Raw genomic sequence first — 14,384 nt, forward strand, 5'->3', positions numbered from 1 at the left:
CCATCTAGTCCAGTATTTTGTCCCTAGTAGTGACCAATACCAGAGACTTCTGAAAAACTCATAAGAATCCCCATAATGAACAATTTCTAAATAACCTTCCCACAGGCTAATTTTATTCCCAATCCCTGCCAGTTAGTGCTACATTCTTCTCTCCAATCTATACAGTAGCTCTCTGCATGTCTTGTAATGGTTGGTTTATGCCCTGTGTATCATAGTTTATGATGTATGTTGTAGTTGTATGTTTTTATCCTAATATATGTCTTTATGATTTATCTCTTCACTCCCTTTCCTCCCTCATTATAAATACTACTGATTAGGTAGAATGCAGGCTTAATTCAAAACAACCATATGACATGAAAATCCTAGCCTACAATTCTTGGTCTCCCTAAACTCCCATTGAAATCATTTGGAGTTTTGGGGGTGCAAAGACTTGCATGGTTTAGGACAAAAAGGTATTTCATTAAAATCAAGCAATACTACCCAAAGGATACTTTATGTCAATTAACTACAGAAAGTAAAGAGAAGCCATGCATAAACAAACTTATAGATTTACATTACAACGTCACCACTTCCAAATGTAAGTCAGAATTATAATAAAATCAGCCTGTGCTGTTTACATAAAATGGACAGATGAATCAGAGGTCTAAAATAAAATAAAATAAATACCTCTGCTTTCCCTGTCAAAAAAATATTGGGAATGTTTAGAAAACTGGATATCATAACGGAATAATTAATGTGCCAAGAGGTCAGCAATAATCATTTATGTGGGAATGGAATAAATGGTCAACCACAATCCACCTAGTGAGAAAAAATAATAAAAGAATCTTATAAAAATTCATGTGCTTTGCCCTTTCAGTTGCACGTATTATTCCAGAAACATTGCACTGTAAAGTAACATGTGTTCAGCCAGAAGAACAGTAGGGAATATCATAGGCAGTTTCTTTTTCAGTTGCTAAAAAAAAAATGTATATGGGATTTTGAAATTCTCAGTTATATTGTGCACATGGTGAAACAGAATCGTCTGCAGAACAGAGCAGCAGTGAAAAGTAAGAGGCCAGCTCACCTCTTCATTGTGCAGGGTCAATGCCAGAGAATATCATTCAAAGGCATAGAGGAAGAAGAGACAGAAAGTTGAATAAAGAAAAAAGGATAGAGAAAGGGAAGAGCCTGCAGTGTGAGATGAATTGAAGAGGGAAAGGAAAAGAAAAAAGGAGAGAACAGTCACACCAATTATTTTATAATGTAATGCCGAAAAAGTCAAGTATTTCTATTTACAACACAGGAGTTATCTTAAGTGTGTGCACAATTTTGTGCATGCCTGACTTGAGTGAAAAACATGGTGTGCACAGAAGTTGTGGAGGATTGTGTGCTTGCACTCACACAGACATGGCAGTTTGCACACATGAATTGTGGGTTGCAGTGTCCAAGATGGGTGCATAAGCATTTTTCAAGATCTGGCCCATAATGTCCCAGGTGTATTATTATATTCTTGGGAGCACAGGTAAATGAAAGGAAGAGTCTTTTTAAAAAGTCTCAGCTTGTATTTTGTGTGGAACATTTATTCTTCACTGTCATTTTAACTTGTGTTCTAAGACCCAGCATCCCTGCTGATGTTCATGCTATTTTATGATAGTTCCTTCAGCAAGAATCATAGAAATTGTTGATGGAAAAAGCCTATTAGACTATCATCTAGTCCAGCAGTGTCCAATAGAAATTCGATGCTAGCCACACTGCTAGCCACACTTGTGGTTTTGAATTTTTCTTATTAGTCACATTATAAAAAAGCCACATTATAAAAAAGCCACATGCATTAGCCACAAATCAATAGCCTATTAGAGGCATGTGGCTAGTGGCGAACGTATTGGATACTGCTGATCTAGTCCATAGGCTTAGCTACGTGAGAAGGCTGAATTGGTTTAATTTAAAGTGTGATTTTAAACCAGTTTAGTTAAACCAGGGCAAACATCTGCATAGAGGCTCTTATTTCAGTGCAAGAATGCCTTTGTGTGGTTTAGTTTCTGTCAGTTAGGAATTGGTTTAAACCAAACCGAACTAAGCCACTCTTAAACTGAACTAAAGCTGCCCACACTTTTGCACTCGTTTGATATCAGTTTAAAAAACAATTTAAATTAAACCAGTGCAACTTTCTGCTGTAGACCAGGCCAATCTTTCTCCCAGTATCGGGTTTTTCTCTCCAATACATTCTGTAACCTATTTTTAAATGTCCAAAGAGATGAAGTATCCATTACTCCCTTTGCAAAATTATTCTACAGCCAGAGATCACTTCAAGGAAGTGCTTCTTAACATTAAGAGAAACTGTTATCTTTCTTACTTTTTGCCCAGAAATCCTAGTTATGATCATTATATCACTCTACCTCCTTCTTCTCCACCCTTGGGGCCACAATGTGACTGGCCTCGCATTGGTGCCCAAGCGGTGGGGAAGAGTTAGACCTTTGTGGAGGGACCAGCCAGCAAATACATAGCAGAAACACTATCCCAGATGAACACCTGTGCACTGAGGACGGGTGGGAGGAAGATGGGGCAATGCCTCCCCCAACATCAGTCTGGGAAGTTTGCTGGGCACAGGAGGAGTGCATGATTCACCCTTTCACAGGGAGACAGTACCCCAACAAGGAATCCTGAATGAGCCAGAATGTTTCTAATCATTTGCCCTTGGCAAAATGCTTAAAACTTTTCATTTCACACCTGGATTTTGTCACAGTTAACCATGGCTTTGTCACTTTAAATCTGGATTAGTGCAATACACCCTAAATGGGGCTTGTATTACACCTATGCTCAATGATTTGCAATGACCACCAAATTATTTCCGGGGGAGTTTAAGGTATGGGTTTTGCTCTATAAAGAGCTAGGTGCTGTGGGACTAATTATCTGAGACACTGTTCCTCCCCTCATAAAATACTATGACAGCTGAGATCAGCCAAAATGATTGAGTTCATAGACTCCTGGGAAGCGCAGGTGCCCTAGAAATTTTTTCCCACCCTTTGGGTTAATATAATCCAGATCCAATGACCTACAAGAAAAGCTGCAGGGTTCATCTGCTTTCTTAGGCTTTTTTCATGGAGTGAGGGATGTTGAATAGGATGGGAAGGGAGATAAAAGGAAGGAGGAAGAGAGGAGAGAAGTTCTAAGCAGTGCTCTACATTGATTATTATGTACTTAGGGCTTGCCTACACATGAAAATTAATCCAGAGTAAGATAGTGTGTGAATTTAAAATGGATCAATTGTTCCCGATTAACACCACATATAGATGTCTTATTTCAGAATTAAAGCACCTTATTCTGAATTATCCTAATCAGTGGAATTCCAGAATAAGAGCAACCACATATGGTGTTAATCAGGAATATCTTTTTCAGAATAACTTCCCGTGTAGACAAACTCTTAGATTACTTAGGTCTTGTAGTTTGTATAGCACCTAGCACAATGGGCTTGAGTCTCCAGGTGCTACTGTAATACAAATAAATAATACCTAACTACTGAGGGGTAACTCATGCTTTATATCACTTTGGGTGCTATACAATTCTATTCAGATCCATCTTAGGGACATGCATGGTTTTCCCATGGCACCTCCTTGCCAGATATGTCCCTTTAGCAGCAGAGTGCTGTGGTTCTGAGTAGTTATGATGATGTACACTTTTCTTCTTTAAACAGAAAATTAAAGAAGGGCTGAAATGTGTAGGAGTGTGCATGTGCATGCATGTGTGAGAGACAGAAGATGAGTGACTGTAAAAATACAATTCCCCTAATAGGTGATCCTTGCATTCTTTCTAAAAAGATGTAAAACTCAGTGACCGCTTAGGGCCTTAGTACTATAATTAGAATTATTCTGAAGAACAAAAAGGGACAGGACAGACATTTTTTCCACATTCCTTTTTAGTGTAGACCAATGACTCTCAACTTTTAACAGGTGAAGAGTACTAGTTCATTAAACAAAGGGCCCAACTCTTCATTCCTTGTGAGCAAAAAGCTCCCAGTGACTTCAGAAAGTCCCCAAAATAATTACACATCATACACCGCCCAGTACTGCAAGGAGTCAATGGAGATTGTGCATGCTCCCCATCTCTTAGGAGGGGCCCAGGTTCAGGCCCACAATATACAAATGTATATGTAATGAGAATATCAGAAAGAAATTCCATCTCCTCTTAGTTTGCTATCACAGAGTAAATTTAGATTCAACCCTTCCATCTGTGTGTTTTCTGAGTGGTTGTGTTTCAGTTTCTGTATCTTTAAAAAACAACGTAATTGCCATCCTCATTAGGACCTATTCGTACATGAAAAAAGACCTGTATTCTAGGCTAGGCAGTAAAGCCATCTGCTTGAGCGCCATTGCTCTGGACATTTTGAGTAAACTCGTTGTTGGAGGGCAAGAGAACTGATTCAGTGAGGTGCTGAAGTCAATCAAAAGGATGGCTGGACCAGTGAAGCAATTCATTTAGATCAAAGATCCAGACAGAACTACAGATCCATTCAAGACTTACTTGATAAAATTATTGTAAAAAGAGAAAAAGCAAAACAAAGGCATTCTGTTGCTAATTTCCATCTGTGATCAGGACAAGCCCAGGAATGTGTACAGTGTACCTGGATTTAGAGAGCCATTAGTGAGACAGGTCAGACTGAGTTTGCATTAAGATGCTGTACAATCAATATATTGGTTATCATTGGCTTTCAAATGGCTGTTTTGATGATACATAAAGAAATATCCATTTTGATGAATTCTGTTTTTTAAAAAAAATCAATAACTGTACCATTTACTTACCTTTCAACTTCCTTGTTTTCCATTAACCTCTGATAAATGCAAAAAGCTGCATATATGCAGTGTTAAGTCTGCAGATAAGATCTCAAAGTCAGGAAATGACAAAGTTCAGGTGGCCCATACAACTTTAACTTTGTCCATTTGTGCTTATGCCTTATGATAGAATGTAATTACTGACTAAAGTCTCTGAGCTCTTGTCATAAATATAAAGGGAAGGGTAAACACCTTTAAAATCCCTCCTGGCCAGAGGAAAAACTCTTTCACCTCTAAAGGGTTAAGAAGCTAGGATAACCTCGCTGGCACCTGACCAAAATGACCAATGAGGAGACAAGATACTTTCAAAGCTGGAGTGGGGGGAGAAACAAAGGGTCTGGGTCTGTCTGTGTGATGCTTTTGCCGGGGACAGAACAGGAATGGAGTCTTAGAACTTAGTAAGTAATCTAGCTAGATATGCGTTAGATTCTGTTTTCTTTAAATGGCTGAGAAAATAAGCTGTGCTGAAGGGAATGGATATTCCTGTTTTTGTGTCTTTTTGAAACTTAAAGTTTTGCCTAGAGGGATTCTCTATGTTTTGAATCTAATTACCCTGTAAGGTATTTACCATCCTGATTTTACAGAGGTGATTCTTTTTACTTTTTCTTCTATTAAAATTCTTCTTTTAAGAAACTGAATGCTTTTTCATTGTTCTTAAGATCCAGGGGTTTGGATCTGTGGGCACTATGCAAATTGGTGAGGATTTTTATCAAACCTTCCCCAGGAAAGGGGGGGTTAAGATTTGGGAGGATTTTGGGGGAAAAGACATTTCCAAACGGGCTCTTTCCTAATAAAATAAAACCGGTTAGACGTTTGGTGGTGGCAGCGAAAGTCCAAGGGCAAAAGGTAAAATAGCTTGTACCTTGGGGAAGTTTTAACCTAAGCTGGTAAAAGTAAGCTTAGGAGGTTTTCATGCAGGTCCCCACATCTGTACCCTAGAGTTCAGAGTGGAGAAGGAACCTTGACAGCTCTGCTTTGCAGTATTTCTCTTTCTTTTACTCCTACGCTATACCTCTTGAAACTTTGATCTTTTCACTCTTCTGGCAAAGGGGTTGAAATCTTTTCTCTACTAAAGTCAATGGGAAAATTCCCATTGACTTTAATGGAGCTCAAGTTTCACCAAGAATGTTCAGACTTACAGCAAGTGTTTGTATGGGAGACTGCTAATCACAGACCTCCACTTTTGAAAACTTATGGTACCTCTTCTCTTCCAGATATGCACAAATTTTCGGGTGATTATCATTGCACAAAGATTTATTCAGTCATGTAGTGCAACATTCTTCACAGAGACAAACAGTCCTACAGACCTTACTGTTCTTTCATGGGAGTGGGTCATTGTCACCCCAGAATCATAAAAAGCTTGGACTATACTTTAGATACCTGTTACTGGCCAATTAGCGGGAAAATATATTGTCCAGTTTTGTAGTCAGTACACTATTTGCCTATCTAGCCCATGAAACTTGGTTCAAAGAACTTATAAAACATATGTCTTCTACAGGACTCTTCCAAAGGTTCACTGCAGATATCACTAAACCATTGACTCCCAAAGGTAACAAGTGTATGTGTTTGCTACTGAGGATTGTTTTCACTAATTTGTTAATTTATATCATATGCCTTACTAGAAAGCCTCCACCATCACTAAATATTTATTTAATTATTACAGTCATGATCAAGGTGTGCTGGAATCCTTACATTAGTTGAATCTTAACCAATAGTTGCAATTGTAACTGAGTTTCTTTTGTAAATCCAAATTGTAGCACACCTTTAAAATACACCAAAAGTCACACTGGCCTCAAAATTGGTAAGCTAAATCTGGAACAATTCTACAAAAGCTGTTCTACAACATCTTAAATAGTTACTTATTGTATATAGTGAAAAAATGTTTCTTCAATGAACCATAAGTGAGCTGGCAAAGTGAACCAGAAAGACCAAAACCCAGAAACCATATTTTGTGATTCAAAAAACAAAGCAAAACTAAACAAACAAAAAACAAAACACTAATAGGGTTAATTCCTAAAAAAAAGAGTGTGATGCACAAAAAGCTACTTACAAAGCAGGTACCTTTCTGACAGCTTTGGAATTTAAAACGAATGGATTTGTTGCAAATCATTTGAGGTGTTAATCTCTTTCACCTTCCTCAGAATCCAGCAAGAGCTGAAGGTACACAGCTTCTATCAGGGTTTGGGTGCCAATGGAACACTCCCCCAAAATCTACTAACAGGCCCACAACTTTACAGTGAAAGCTATACGAGGCAGTGGAGTTGGAAAAGGAATCCTGCAATGTGATAAGCCACATGCTGCTGTGTTTTATTTAGTGCACTAACCGATATAAGGCTCAGGAAAAAAAAAAGGATGACAAAAGGAGGTGTTATGTAAAATATAGCAAGTGGAGATTCTATTTTTTGAAAAATCCAAATGGAAAGCTCTAAAATACCATACTTTGATCTAAATTAAGTTTCTAGAACACTATCTCCTGTTTGGTTTTTTTGGGAAGTTATGTAGAAACAATGACAGGTTTCAGAGTAGCAGCCATGTTAGTCTGTATTTGCAAAAAGAAAAGGAGTACTTGTGGCACCTTAGAGACTAACAAATTTATTTGAGAATCTGTTGCATCCAATGAAGTGAGCTGTAGCTCACGAAAGCTTATGCTCAAATAAATTTGTTAGTCTCTAAGGTGCCACAAGTACTCCTTTTCTTTTTGCTGAAACAATGATGATAGATCTCTTGGAAAGCTAAAGGGAACCAGAGGGTCTCATCAGTATTAAATGTTGCTACAGAGAAAACAAACTAAAACTTATTACCTCCTTACTTTCTTTATGGGTAGAAAATGTATAGTATGGTCTCATAAGAAATATCTGTATTACCTACAGTACATGAAGCTTTGGAAATTGCATTATGCCAATCCATAAAGGGTGCTTTCTAGGTTCTTTTAATACCAATAACACACTACATGCAACATATGTATGGCAATATGTAGCAGTTACCTACTTTCTTCATAGCATATTTATAGGAATAAGTTCTCTCATGTATTTTTACTTTATAACTGCAAGACTTAAGAAAAATCAGAGGATAATGAATGTAGTAATTGTAGCATTTTTTCAAATGGTATATTTAATAAATATTTTAAGATTAAAAAAATCCCACCAACCTCTTCAACCCTCAGCCCATAATAAGAAATGAAATAAATAACTTTATTGAAACAAATATCTAAGATGAGATTTTCTGCAAAAGGCTTAAATGTAAATACCATAGCTGAGTGGGCTGGGTTAATGAGCCACTGAAGGAAATTGGGTGGTGTATTTAAACAAATTAGTCACCAATTTATTTCAAGCAAAAGCTTCTTTCAAGGAAAATAGTTTATAATATTTGTTAGCTAGACAATCTCATACAAGCTAATTGCATCTGGATGCTAGCTTTGACTGGACACCTGGCTAAGTTGGCATCTCCAGTTGTAAAGAGTTTACTGTGTTTATCTTGACTGAGAAAATAAATCAGCTTTGTAAACACACACACACACACACACACACACACACACACACATTTTAACTAAGAAACTTGAACATGACTTTGCACCTAGCATAGATAGAAAGATCCACATTTAAAAATGTATTAGTTGGTCATTGTCTATTCTCGGCCTGGGCTGACCATGAGCAGCAAACATGTTTCAAACAAATTCCAATCTGGACAAACTCTTTGGGGTGTTGGTTAAAACACACTGAGACACACCTCATGAGGCACTGTGTCTATTCTTCACTTTTGTTCAAGGAGATCAGAATTACATACATAATGTGAATAAAAAGTACTGCCGTATGCTGTTTCTTTGTCCACTCATTTCTCTTCCAGCAAGGAAAAGACTTTCTCCAGAAGCCCATATCCTTAATTAACTGTTCAGAAGCTATGACAACATATTAAAAATGTGTCAGTAATCCATCTTGAGTGGAGCCTAACGACAATCAAACTTGTCTACATTAGTGCAATAAAAAGCCTTGGAAAAGCTTTCAAAACATTTACAAATTGTGACAAAGTTCCTCCTCTACCTTGGTGGGTCCTGCGCTTATTGGTGGGTTTTGCTCGCCTCAGAGATTCACAGTAGCCCTCAGTTTGGCCACTTTTTTGGCTCAAATCTGCTGTTCACCCAGATAACCTCATCACTTGCCAGCATGGGGAAAAGAAAAGAGAACACTCCCCACAGTCTCTGCTGGTCCACCTAGTGGGTCGGGGGACAGGACAGGGACCTTCCCCTCTGGTGGAACCCACAGTCCAAGTCAACTCCTCCTGTATCCAATAGAGAGTTGAACGGATGGGGGGAACCCAGGCCCGCCTTCTACTCCAGGTTCCAGCCCAGGGCCCTGTGGATCACAGCTGTCTATAGCGTTTTGTGTAATACCTGTGTGACAGCTACAACTCCCCGGGATACTTTCCCATGGCCTCCTCCCAACATCTTCTGTATCCTCTCCACAGGACCTTCCTCCTGATGCCAGATAGCGTTTGTACTCCTCAGTCCTCCAGCAGCACACCCTCTCACTCTGAGCTCCTTGCACGCACCTCACTAACTGGATTGAGAGCCTTTTTAAACCAGGTGTCCTGATTAGCCTTAATTAATTCTAGCAGCTTCCCAATTGGTGTCCTAATTAGCCTGCCTGCCTGCCTGAATTAGTGTAGCCATCTGGCCTGACCCTGTCACAAAATGCAAATATCATGCAAATTTTAAAGTTCTGAAGTAGGCAAACAGTACACGTACGTCCAAAAATCATCAGTTCCTCTTCAAATCCGTCACGTATCCTGATTATGGATACATAAATCCTCCCACACAAGTATATCAATTCTCTCTTTTCCCTCATAAATTTTCCCACTCCTCCCAACACATTACTTTTCTTTCCTCTTCTGTTCTTAACCATCAATTCTATTTCTCCCTGAAATTCACTACTGCACATACCTCCAGGCGCTCCCTTTCAGTTCCTCCTCCCTTCAATGAAGCTGCTGCCTTAGCAATTGCTGTTGTTATACCTGCAGCTCCCTCCCCTTACTCCCTTCCCTATCTGGCTACTCATCCCACGGCCTGGTCAAAAGTCTTCCATCCAAACATTTGTTCACTAGAAAATGGGGTTTTTCTACTCAATGAAAGCGTTTGCAGAAAGTATTTACTGTCCTCAAAAAAACTCCATTTTTTCCCATCAGAAAGCCATTTTCCTTCAGCTGCGGTTGAAAATTTCAGTTTGCAGCAGTTTTTGGTTTTTCAATGGAAAGATGAAATTTTCATGGACAATTGCGATTCAAACTAAACATCTGTGGTTTTCATCTACATTTGGCACAGAACTGCCCCCACCCCCATTTTCTGATCAGCTCTTCTCTGGGCTCCTCCCCTAGTAGCTTCTGGGTACCTGATGGAGAAGAGGGATAAAAACTAGTCAGCAATCAGATCACAGCAATCAGTCCTGGCTACTCTCATGCTATCCAAAGCTGGAGACTCAGCAGGGCAGGCGGAGGAGCCAGAAAGTAGACTTTAAAGCTGAGATTTTATGATGAGTTGACATTTTCAGCCCTGAAAATACCACAGTAATTGTGGTATATATTTGATGTAAAAGGGAGACAGAAAAAAAGTGGAGAACTAGTTACTCTGCTGAAGTGCTGGGAGCATTCTCGAAACAACTTCATTTATTCAGTCTCACTACGACATTACATAGCAATAGCCTACTTACTGTGAGCAACAGCAGAAAGGGGTAAGTGCTGAACAGTCTGAATTTGTAAGGCCACTACAGCAGTAACCGCTGGTTGTTACCAGTCAGAATCCACTCCCATTAAGGCAAAGTGGCCACCCTAGCTTTTGGGCTATTTTGTACTGATTCTATAGATTTTGCTTCTAATTGCTTGTGTCATTTCTAAACAACTGTGGTGAAATGGAATCTGAAAAGCCTAGAATTGTACTTTCAATGACGCTGTTCATATCTCAGCGAAGAGACCAGTTTTAAATGGAACTTCCATCTGGGTATAAGCCATTCTGAAGAAGTGAAATGATAAATGAATAAAATACAGTATAGTTCAGTTCTAGTCAATGGGTTTGGGCACTTCAGTATGATTTCTTTCTGGTCACTGGGTATAGATTTGAAAATGAACTTGAGACTCCATGTGGTTCATGTGAGATTATGAAGAATACTGGTGATACGTCAGGCTATGTCTATACTAGAAATACTTTACTGTTATAGGAACACTGGTTTACGATACCAGCAAAGCACTCCTAGTGTGACTGCAGCAATCCCAGCAAATCTGCACTGTTTACTGGTATAGTAAATCACACCCACAAACAAAATAAGTACAGTTTTGCCAGTCTGAATATGTCTACACTAGGGGCTTCTGCTGGCAAAGAGATGACAGTCAGGGATTACACCTATTCACATCCCTGACCACCATAACTATGCTGACAGACATCTGTAGTGTAGACATAGCCTTAGATGTAAGAGAGACAGAAGAGAGGGTAATCAGATATTCTGGGCAAGACTCCCTGTCACATTCTGCTACCTAGTTAGGAAATAGAATTGCTATCAAGTGTAGATATGCTCTCTGGATCTGGAAATGGGATCATGAGGAAGAAAAAGGCAGGAATATGCTCTGCCAGATGTCATGAAAATTACTAAAGGTTAATGGAGTTTAAATGTTAAAATAATCTTTACAAAATTATCTTCTAATTTTTAAAGGATCATAGCGATGGCATAGCAATGAGACAATAGTACATTGAGTAGCCATGCAGTTGTGGTTTCAGATATAATATTAGATTTGGGTTCTTGCCTGCTGATCTTGACTGGCCCCCAAAATTTCTGCCTTCATTGAAATCAGTTGGGTTAGATGGATGTAACTGAGGGCACAGTTTTTCTGAATTGGTACCTGAGGAAAGTATTTAAACTGCTCTGCTCTTCTAGTATTACCATTCAGATATGTATGGACCAGTCTAGACAATAGCCAGGTTTCATCCATATTACTTTTCCTTCCAGCTTGAAGAAAAAATACTAAAAAGGAAGGATGGGAAGTGACTTAATAGTTTCACTGCTGCCTCAATGTAGTTGATATATGATGGTCCATCTAACTTGCACAACACTTTGAAATGTATATATTCCAATATAACATTACAAAGGAAGATCAATGCATTCCTGTGCAGCATAGAATCATCAGTGTGGATCAGTTGTCAAGACATTAAAATGGGAAAGTTCTTCCAGATAAAGAGATAACAGAACTCTCTTTTATACAAAAGTACAAGATTTTGAAATGGACAGATCATTTAATCAAGTGTGTGTGTGTGTGTGTGTGTGTGTGTGTGTGAGGGACTGAGAGGAGGGAGGGAATGTATATCCATTTATGTTATTGTAATAATGATTTATACTCATTTGGCACTAGATTCTGCTCTCAATTAGAACAGTGGAAAACTCGAATATCTCCACTAATTTCAGTAAACAATTGTAAACAATTTCATTGTTGTAAAGGGAAGAACTTCAAAATGAACAGAAAATAACATTTTCAATTCATACAAGTCACGTCTACCCAGTGAGAGTCAGTATTTAACAAATCCAGAAATATGAAAGCAGTATGGTCCAACATAGGAAAGAAAGCATCAGAAAGAACTGCAGTTCAATGCAAAAATAACATAAATAGGCAGGCACTTTGAAATTCACAGTTGTGATTTCAAGATGGCTGTGTTACAGGAAGTAAAGTTGTAACATTAAATACTTTTCAGTCAATCATCATATAGTTAGCTTAAGCTAACTTGCACATACTACAGTGCTGTACATATTGACTTAGATTTTTCTAAACATTAAGAGACACATGATATTTTATGGCTATGACATAACATCACTCTGACAACATGCAGCTACAAAATTGACATTTTTCCCCAAGTTGGCTGTGGAATTTTTCTTTTGCTCTGTCTGTTGGAGCACTGCATAACAAAGATGGGTGCAGTTTGGTCTCAATAGAACAAATATTACCTTCCCAGTCTATCTAGAATACGAGCTAGGTAATTTCTGTTATGGTATCTAACTTCATGAAGGTGGAGAGGAGACTTATGAATGTCCTAGTCACAATTAAGTTATCCTGATTCTTCTACAAATGAAGTTAAATGTTCAAAAAGAATCAGGTACCATTAAGCTTAGAAGAATTGTTTAATATTCTTCTGCTTCTTTGAGGCATGGTATACTGAAGAAGTAGGTTTTACTGTATGACCTGGAGATATAGAGGGAAGGATTTTTCTCAATACCCTTTGGGAAGATATTCCAGAGCCTTGAATCTGCTGTTGAGAAGGTTTGACCTCCAGCTATTGAATATATACCCAGGCTCTGCTAAGTGTAGAACAGATGATCACAGTGGACATAGGAAGTCTTGGAAGGAGAGGCAGTCTTTGAGATAACATGGGCAGATTCCATTTAGGGCTTTGTAAATCAGAAACCTGAATGGGGAGGCAGCGTAAATTGCAAAGTATAGTAGGTTGTCTTTGACTCATCCTTCATAGGAACCAAGCTGCCATATTCAGTAATAGTCATAGGTGGCAGGTATCGCAGGCCGGGGGAAGTTGAGCCTCCCCAAACAGCCAGGGGTGGCCCCGCCCAAGCTCTGTCCTGAGGCTCCTGCTTACTTTCTGCTCTTCCCCTGTGGCCCAGGTGGTTCACGTGCCACCTGGGGCCATAGTTTCTTCTTTAACTTCTTACCTAGGGCCAGTTACAAAGCATGACATCAGTCTGAAGGTGATAAATTCATGAAGCATTGTAGCTTGGTCATTTTCTGAGAGAAATATATACAGCATTCTTACTAGCCTAAAGTGGAGAATTATGCTTTCGATAGCAAATGCTATTTGATTGTTCTGGGTCAGTATTGAGCCCAGGGTACCATGCTTTTTCTGTTTCTGTCTAACCTATTTTTCAATGGAAAATTGGGTTCTCAATTTTTTGTTGAAAAACCAAACACCTGAAAATCAAAAAGTCTGAAAAGAAAAATCAAATCCCAAAATATATTATTCTGGAAATGGAAACTCCCAGGAGTTCTCTACAGGCCAGGTTCCACAGCTAGACTTTATCTCACATGATGCACTGCGTCTACTCACCAAGAGGGGGACCATGGTACCTCATGGGAGATGTAGTATGGTTAGAGAGCCCAGCCTCTAGAGGAGAATGGGGACATGATGCACCACAGTGGCATTTCTGAATCAAAATATTTAATTTGCAATCAAAATATGCAGTTTGATTTTTTTTGTCAAAAAGTTAAAATTTTCTGCAAGAAATTCTCCCTCCCCCTCATTTTCTGACTATGTCTAACAACCTCACTGTTGCTTGGGAACAATATAAACCAGAAGCTGCTTTATTCACTGGGATATCTGTCATGCAGAACTGTCTGTGCTGAATGAAAAAGGATATATAGAGCTGTGTGACAGCTTTTGATTATTACAGTTCCACAGTATAATTATATTTGAAATCAGCAACTTTTTTCAAGCATTTTATTCACTGGTGGAGGCAGCAGGGAAGAGGGGCTGTCAGAAAGTCAAATACTATGGCTGAGTAATGTACTGATCATTAATAAGCTAACATTTATAGTCATGCAAGA

General features: G+C 38.8%; 1 protein-coding gene across 4 annotated transcripts in view; it reads right to left on the minus strand.

Annotated features, from left to right (window-relative positions):
- The window catches only part of SLC24A2 (solute carrier family 24 member 2), a 157,358-nt gene that overhangs the window by 37,374 nt on the left and 105,600 nt on the right, over positions 1-14,384 (minus strand). The window lies entirely within an intron of this gene.

Source organism: Dermochelys coriacea, chromosome 5, assembly GCF_009764565.3.
Source record: "Dermochelys coriacea isolate rDerCor1 chromosome 5, rDerCor1.pri.v4, whole genome shotgun sequence".
Taxonomy (NCBI): Eukaryota; Metazoa; Chordata; order Testudines; family Dermochelyidae; genus Dermochelys; species Dermochelys coriacea.